The sequence below is a fragment of the Argentina silus genome, assembly GCF_951799395.1.
Source record: "Argentina silus genome assembly, chromosome: Y".
Lineage (NCBI taxonomy): Eukaryota > Metazoa > Chordata > Actinopteri > Argentiniformes > Argentinidae > Argentina > Argentina silus.
Genome location: NC_139654.1, coordinates 49480675 through 49488102, shown reverse-complemented (window position 1 = coordinate 49488102; position 7428 = coordinate 49480675). Strand labels below are relative to the sequence as shown.

The window sequence follows — 7428 nt, the reverse complement described above, 5'->3', positions numbered from 1 at the left end:
CCCTTTCTCCTCAGTGGTCAGTTGTCTGATGATCAGCTTGATGATCAGCTTCAGTCTTGTCATACAGAGAGATTCTATCCTTGTGTTCCCGGGTTTTCATCAAGGAGCTACTTATTTTTTTCTCACAAGTCAGACTTGTTGAACCAATGCAGAAGTATTCATCATTGGATTTTTCATCTTGGGGATATTGAGAACAACAACGTATTAAACTAGCGTGTATGCCAGGTATTGAAGTGACACAGACTCAGTCATTTACAGACTATGAGGTTCCCTATTGCCCATTAATTTGAGTCCATTGTGAAGTAGAGAGGCACTTATCAAGGGGGCTTACTGTTGGCTGCAGAACAGTGAGGTCATTTGACAATATTCAACATGTTGGGGAGAAATACTGTTTGGTTTTAGCATAGGGAGGTATCACCACCACTTGCTACCAAATCCCACCTAATAGTCAAATCTTTTTCACCTTCCAGACAATGACAAGTCAAAGGAAGACAGAGAGAAGGAGCAGGAGCTTCTCCAGCAGATCCACAAGCTGGTGGAAACCAGAGACTTCCTGGTGGACAACGTGGAGTTTGAGAGGCTATGGCAAGGGTCTGTACACTGGCCTTAGGAGGTTCTGGGAGGTGTGAAGCAGGAAGCAGGAAGAGACGGGTGATAATTGATTAGTTCTGAGGCATGTGAAGAAGAAGAAGAAGAAGAAGAAGAAGAAGAAGAAGAAGAAGAAGAAGCAGAAGAAACACAGGGAGGAGGCGAGGGGAGGGGAGGGGAAGAGAGGAAGGGGGAGAGGGGAGGGGAAGAGAGACAGGTGAGGAAAGGAGGAGGGGAGGGGAGGAGAGGGGAGAGGGAGACAAGAGGAGAGGGGAAGAGAGACGGGTGAGGAAAGAAGGAGGGGAGGAGAGGGGAGGAGAGGAGAGACGGGTGAGGAAAGGAGGAGGGGACGGAGGGGAGGAGAGGGGAGAGGGGGGGGGGAGGAGAGGGGGAGAGAGAAGACAGAGCCTGGGGCCATGGAAAGAAGCAGCAAGAGATGTTTTAGCTCTACTCTCATCATCCTGTTTCTCTCCTCCTCAACAGGGAGAAAGAGGAGGATAAAGAGATGGCCGATTTCCTCAAGTCCAAGTTTCCCAAAAGTTTGAAGAAGAAGGGTATGTATTATTATCAGCAGTAGTAGTAGTATTATTAGTATTAGTATTGTTATTATCATTCACAGCATTCAGTTATTGAATGGGATTGAGGGGATTTGTTGACCTTGATTTGTTGAACAATGACCTTCATTTCATTTAATCTCATCTAGATGTTCACCAGGAGTAAGAGTCTCATTCTTTAGGACTATTTTTGGAAAGCGACTCTTTCTCTAGGCAGCCAGTGAAAGGGAAACAAAGCATTTATATTTCAAATGATGTATTGGCCACATCAATAGGCTGAACATGTTTTCATCATCTCATCATCAGGTTCATACGGTGTGACATTATCTGAAGTGCTGTGTTCCAATATCACTAACACACACACATAAGATGAAGCAGTGTGTTGACCAGGCATTCTAGGGTATATGCTAGTGTGGCTATTGGACCACATCCACGGTGTGTGTTCTTGTCCTAGGTGGTCCGTCCCCAGGCAGTAGGACGACCTCCAGCCCAGCAGACCTCGTCCCCCTTCACTAAGACAGGCCTGACCCTGCTGAAGGAGTGCTGCGGCTTCACCTGCTCCAACTCCGAGGGCCCCCTCACACACAGGGCTCCACAGACCCAAGATGGCGTCACAGTTTCAGCTTTTCAACCAGAGAAAGACTTGAAGCATGGAAGGACAACAAGCAAGACTGAGAAGAACAAGAATGGTAACGGAGAGAAAGGATGTTAACAGGATTGTGTTAAAAGAGATTGGCAGGATCGTTGTGTGATTTTTTTTCTACTATGTGTCTTTTCTGAGCTCTTTCACTCCCTCCTCTCTCTCTCTCTCTCTCTCTCTCTCTCTCTCTCTCTCTCTCTCTCTCTCTCTTCTTGTCAAAATCACATCGGCTTCAGCATTTGTGAACCTGTCCCAACATAGAGATTTACATGAACCCCATCACCAGGAATTGCAGGCATGATACTGAATGAAAAAAGGTCTTGCTAAGTGATGCTTGTCCTCATTGTATAACATATGCATTTCCGCACACTAAAACAACAAACTTGATAAACAATGCACATCCATAGGCATCGAGGCTATTAACACCACCTACCTTAGTTTGAATGGCTATGTTCATTCAGGACTGTGCTTTATCTCTGCTCTCCGAAGCACTATTTTAGCCTATACTCTTTACATTCTGAATGACTGCAGTTGCCTTTGATCACCGGCTTAATAGTTTATTACTCAGAATTAGTTGACGGACAGACTGAGAATAGTTATTAGCAAATCAAAGGATAGACGGTCACTGCCCAGGGTCAGCGAGTCATGCTATGACACATGCTACTGAAAAAAACATTATAAAGTGCCTTCGGAAAGTATTCAGACCCCTTCACCTTTTCCACACTTTGTTGTGTTATAGACTCAGTTTAAATTAAATTAAAAGAATTTGCCATGAATCCACACACAATACCCCAGACTGACAAAGAGAAAACAGGTTTTTAGTAATTTCAGTAAATTGATTAAAATTGAAATATAGAAATACCTCATGTACAAAACTATTCAGACCCTTTGCTTTGACACTCCTAAAATTAGCTAAAATGCCAAAATGTCATCAACAAATCACTCAATAAGTTGAATTGAGTGCATCTAAATGCAAGGATAATAGTTAATGTAATTTTGGAATATTTGTTTTTATAGGGTCTCTGATTTGCATAGGAATCAATTACACACTGTGGATCAGGTTGTCATTACAAACTGAGCAAATGGAGAGGAACACAACTGCTCAGGAATGCGACACTGAGGCCTGGGGAGACTTACACAAATCTACAAAGTGTCTGAAATACTTAAAAGGTCTGAATACTTACATGAGGTATTTCTGTATTTAAATTTTTATAAATTTACTGAAATTTCTAAAAACCTGTTTTGGCTTGGTGATTCTGGGGTATTGTGTGTGGATTGATGGCAGATTCTTTTAATTTAATCTATTTTAAATTGAGTCTATCACACAACAAAATGTGGAAAAAGTGAAGGGGTCTGAATACTTTCCGAAGGCACTGTAATTAGTGTTTGGCGCTAATGTTGTGCTCGCAGTTGACATTAAGCAACTCTCCTAGTAGTTAATTAATTATCACGGATTTGACGTCCTGTCCAATTAGAAGAGACCTTTATCAGAGAAGAACTGCACACGAGCCGAGCCCAGACGATGAGTCATCATAGCGTCATCACACTGCTCTCATCTGCTCTTCTTCTCCTTGTTCAAAACAGAATTGAATTAACATCTATCTAACTTTTATTTGTCCCCTCAGGTGAAATAAGGATACAAATCTTATTGTATCCAAATGACCACGATACATCAGGCTATAGACTATTGGCCCACCATATTACTGCACACTGCACCTACAAAAGACTATTGTTGAGTCTGCTTATTAGCATAAAAGTGCCACCTATGTGGCTAGGGCAGCTTAGCTTAGTATACAATTCAGCATTAAAAGTGGCCACCTAAAGTATATGTCCTCCATTAGTTCTGTGTGGATCTCCAGTTTATTTAAACCCTTTAGTCTTGTCAGTAATGACCAGGCAGTGTTCAGAGGCAGCCAGACAGTTCAGTGTCAGGTGTTCATACGCGACACCACACATGGATATGGGAGTTGTTGACCGTTCAACCCTTGCTAGCTATTCTGTGTATTCAATGTACTGTAGCATCCTTGTGCTAATGGAATGAGCACCTTGGAGAGAGTGCAATACAGTAAGTGCGCACTTCATAGGGGACATCGTGGAGTGTGGAGGGTGGCGGGTGGGTGAGTCCAGGGCAATGGTGGATACATGGGTGGGCGTACACTCATGCCGCCGCTGCGATCAAGGGCTCATACACAGAGCAGTCACCATAGCAACCCCATCATCCAGGCAGTCCATATATACAACGTATACAATAGTGTGAAACACCACACCTGGCAAATATATATATACATACAGTGTTGTATGTGATCTTGAGATCTTGGGAAACAGTTTGGACAGGACTCTGATAAATAGAGATAAGATACCTGGTCAGGTTTGTCTTACCCATATAGGTGAATGCAACCACACCATCACAGCATGTAATCAACCATGTGTAGTGCCAGCGATGGTACATTAAGTTAGATTTCATTCTAATTGGGAGTTAATCCGAAATGAGCTAAGCAACGCTGCGTTGGCGAAGGAATGTGATATTACCTGCTGCTGTGGTACAATGCTGGGTAATTCAAATTGTCATATTGAATTCTCTCTCTCTGTCTGTGTACACTGTGTGTGTGTGTCTCTCCCCTGTATCTTTCTCCCCTACCTGTCTCTCTCACTCTGTCTCTCTCCCTCTGTCTCTCTCCCTCTGTCTCCCTCCCTCTGTCTCTCTCCCTCTGTCTCTCTCTCTATCTATCTGTGTACACTGTATGTGAGTCTGTCTCCCCTCCCCCAGTCTGTCTCTCTGTCTCTGCCTCTCTCTCCCACCCCACTTCTTTTCTCTCTAATTTTCTGCCCTGCTATTGACCTCGCTCCTCTGCTGACTTCTGTACTCTGTGCCTCAGAAACCTTGTTTGGAGATCTTTGAGCATCAGAAACTCATGTATTTTTCATGCAGTCTATTGTACGAAATGCTGACCGTCCCTGAAAGACTGTATTTTCAGTAAAATGAATGTTTCATATTTCTGAATATTTCTGTATTTCATATTCAAGACCTGCAGTGTCTAATGACTGCATTATGTCCATGGATCAAGGTTGTACCTGTATACTCCATGACACTGTCTTGTACACCTGAACTGTTCACCTCACTGTTTAATGGCTTTCTCACCACAAACCTGGTAATGCAATAATTGCCCTTATTATAGGAGGTTACAGTCTTTCCAAAGGAATCCAGCTGAGAGATGCTTATGGACTATCATCAATAAACACACACACACACACACACACACACACACACACACACACACACACACACACACACACACACACACACCTCTTGATAGTAAAGGCACCCATGATAATTTCCTCATTTCCAACACAGAGGTGAGATTACTCTTAATGGCCATCATAGTATGAACATATTACAACTCCATTCACATTGGGGGGAATTGAATGGGGAACAAGAGTGGGGTTTTATTAAAAAGCCCTAACAGTTACACAAGAGGATTTAGAAGACAGAATGGCACAGCAGGGCCTTGTTCAGGTTGCCCCTAAACAGTGCCTGACTGAAAATCTCTCTCAGGCTGCATTGTGGCCTAATAACCACTTTCTCCCTATTAGATTATTTCTGACGACAGAGAATGAAACCGGGGCGTAACGCGGTGTCCGAGGGGAAAATTGATCATGAGCTCACATTAATCCAATGGAATAATGTTTTTTTTTTTTTTTTTAATTTTAAATTAAAATTAAAAAATAAATGGTGTGGCTCGTTCAGGGTCAGATGTTGATTGTGTGATGTGATTTTTTCCACTTGTTCTGTTTCAGTTGGGGGTGTCAAATGGACTGGTAAGAGATCAAAGTGATATGTACATGATAATACATTCAGAACATCATTACTAAATACTGGAGATGTGATCATTAGGGCATATCAAACAGAATGTCAATTAACATTCATGCTCAGCAACGCCACCCTTTGGTCAATGCAGGAGCTCCGTAATGCTCTGGGTTTCCCAAACACAGGCCTACCAAATAAATGATAGAAGATGGTTTTACTCTATTTTGAAATATAAAATAGCATGTAGAGCAATGGTAAGTGTTTCCTTTTCAATGGACGCGGTTTTCCTACAGTTGCACCAGTAGTACAAAAGCACAAGTGAGGGATGGAAGACTTAGGGAACTCACTGCACACTGCAATACCAGTAGGATAACCATCACCGGTATATCAACCTCACTTCTAGGATTCTCAATAAAGCAGGTTGAGTTATAAAGTTTACAATGTTCTTTAAAATTAAAGTTGTCACTATCAAACTGAAACTCCAGCTGGGAAGTGGCTTTAACGAAAGATGTCAAAATGAACATTGTCTTAAACAAACAAGGAAAAGAACAGCGGCAGGCATAGCGATTATCTGAAGAGACAGAAACCTGGAGTTAGTTCTCATTTACCACCAGCCTGCATTTAAAACTCAATGATGTTGCTTCAAATATGACAGACACATGCTGACAGAACACCAGCCCACAACTTGCTTTCCCTAGGGAATATATAGGTACACTTTTAGAATCATTACATCATACAATGAATTTAAGCATGGTCTCCTTGACAGTCTGTACTACCACACTGTACAGACCCTCAAGGTGGTCAGGGACGAGGTGGGAGGAGGCCATCTTCTTTTTAAACGCCATCTCACTAACTGCGTTCCGGACCACCGCCCTGGCATCGAAAGGGGTGCCATCAAAGTCGAGGAGGCTGAAGTTGTTTGATGCCTCCTCAAACTTCATAAATACGGCCCGCACCATGTCCCGTGACACATCCTTACTTAATGCGGTGAGACGTGCCACGGGGACATCACCAAACTGCCTCAGGTACTTTGACGCAGCTTGGGCTACCAGGCCATAGATGTCTTCGACGGCAGCACGTTTTCTGGCCTCCGCCTTGGCCCTATCCGACTGCCTGATTGGCATTGGCCCTGGTCCGTCCTCTACTAGGTGCTTGAGTGATATCCTCACCACCTCTGGGATGAGGTGATCTCTGGCAGAGCCGAGGAACGCCTGCAGAGGGATGGACAACTCCTCCCTCTTCGCGGAGTGAACAGGGCCTCTCCTCCCGCGCCTGTTGCCCCTCTTGGGCCCAGCTGTGATGGAGGCTGGGAATCCAGAGAAGACGGGGAGGAGGATTTTGTGAGCAGTTGTCTCTGCTGCCGGGCAGAACTTTTCTAAAAAAAGCTGCAGTCCCTCAGTGGTTATCTTCATAGGAGAGGGAGAGAGAGAGAGAGAGAGAGAGAGAGAGAGAGAGAGAGAGAGAGAGGGAGAGAGAGGGAGAGAGAGAGAGAGAGAGAGAGAGAGAGGGAGAGTGAAAGAGAGTTAAATCAACTTAACCAAGGCCTTTCTGGTGTTCCTATAGAATACAACAGGATGTTGTCATACATACTGTTCTGTAGAACTGCCTTGAGAGGCGCTGTTCTCTCTGGAGCTCCTTCTCCATCTTGTCCAGACGGAGGAGCCTCTGTGCAGTCCAGGCCTGTAAAACAAATGATGTCAGTTTCAACAGTGCTTACTGGTCAAGAATAAACTCACCACCATGTTTGTGATTCTCAGTGAATATAAACAGTATGTTGGCCTACTATGCTATAATCCTTACCACTTCAGCCAGATAAAGCTCCCTTAGCTCTGTGCCCTGAC

General features: G+C 43.8%; 1 pseudogene across 1 annotated transcript; it reads left to right on the top strand.

Moving 5' to 3' along the window:
• The first annotated feature begins 218 nt into the window (after nt 1-218).
• Nucleotides 219-1854, top strand: LOC310824172 (bMERB domain-containing protein 1-like; annotated as a pseudogene). The gene is made up of 4 exons: nt 219-225; nt 471-585; nt 1072-1142; nt 1597-1854. The product of its transcript is annotated as a bMERB domain-containing protein 1-like (transcript).
• The last annotated feature ends 5574 nt before the right edge of the window (nt 1855-7428 follow it).